The sequence below is a fragment of the Sorex fumeus genome, unplaced genomic scaffold (assembly GCF_029834395.1).
Source record: "Sorex fumeus unplaced genomic scaffold, SorFum_2.1 ptg000044l, whole genome shotgun sequence".
In the NCBI taxonomy this organism is placed as follows: domain Eukaryota; kingdom Metazoa; phylum Chordata; class Mammalia; order Eulipotyphla; family Soricidae; genus Sorex; species Sorex fumeus.
In genome coordinates this window covers 77,047,894-77,049,134 of record NW_026606101.1, presented here as the reverse complement: position 1 = coordinate 77,049,134, position 1,241 = coordinate 77,047,894, and the positions used below count along the sequence as shown (strand labels likewise).

Here is a 1,241-nt window from a genome sequence, read left to right as displayed (position 1 = left end):
GACAGGGACTCATCTTCTCAAAAAAGGGTCAGAATGTGGACCTATTCACTCCCCTTGAAGATGGACATGGAGGCTTCCACCAACCCCTTCACAGGTTTGACCAGGCCTTAAGTTATGAGTTCTCCCTCCTCAATAATATGAAAAGTATGCAAGAGATACTGAGTTAAATACAGATATGCATGTGTCCTAACAACCTCAAACATCAGGCATACCCACACCTTCAGAAGCCCCTGAATACACGGTTCCCACCATGGATTGGACCTGGAGAATTCTCTTCCTGGTGGCAGTGGCTGCAAGTAAGCGTCCCCATGCCTTGGGCTGAGGGAACGAGGCCAGTCAGGTGGAGTCCAACCACTCATGTCTGCTGTCCACAGGTGTAAACTTCCAGGTACAGCTGGTGCAGTCGGTGGCTGAGGTTGGAAAACTTGGGACATCAGTGAAGATCTCCTGCAAGGCATCCGGATACACCTTCAGCAGCTACGATAATGAGCTGGGTGAGGCAGACGGCGGGACAAGGGCTCGAGTGGATGGTATGGATAAACGCTAACACTAGTGCTCCAAGCTACGCACCGAAGTTCCAGGGCAGACTCACACTCACTGTTAACATGTACAAGGAGACAGCCTACATGGAACTGAGCAGGCTGAGCACTGAGGACATGGCCGTGTATTACTGTGCGAAATACACAGTGTGACAAACAGATCCTGAGAGTGTCAGAAAACTGAGGAGGAGGCAGCTGTGCCTGATGAGGAGATGACAGGAATGCGGATCCTTGACTTCCTCCTCAGAGAGTCAGGGTCTGAGACACAGAATGGGACTCACAGGGCCAGGCTTCATCCGAGGGAAAGGCTCAGTATCTCTGTCCTTCAGCAACAGCCAAGAGGAACATGATCTCTCTCTAGAATACCCAGTGTTATTCGTATTTTCTCCTAGGATTTTGTGAGAATCACCCCCGATCGTACATGAAGAACCACGTGGAAGTTTGAGCTGGGGTCATTGCAGGTTTCTGAACTTTAGGTCTACCCATGGCAGAACCCCATTGCTCCACATTTTGTTTAAAATTCTGTCTCTGTAAGAAATCCTTTTCTCTGAGATGAATTTCTTTAAAGGAATGTCCTTTTGTATAGACACAAGAAGACAATATTATGCTTTTGTAACATGGGATTTAATTGACTTCTAATATTATTCATTCTCAGGCATCGATTTTCTCAACTTAAGCCTCAGTTATCCTCAATTCCTAGTG

At 47.4% G+C, this 1,241-nt stretch overlaps 1 pseudogene; it reads left to right on the top strand.

Annotated features, from left to right (window-relative positions):
* The first annotated feature begins 250 nt into the window (after positions 1-250).
* LOC130030722 (immunoglobulin heavy variable 1-8-like) lies at positions 251-692 on the top strand (annotated as a pseudogene).
* The last annotated feature ends 549 nt before the right edge of the window (positions 693-1,241 follow it).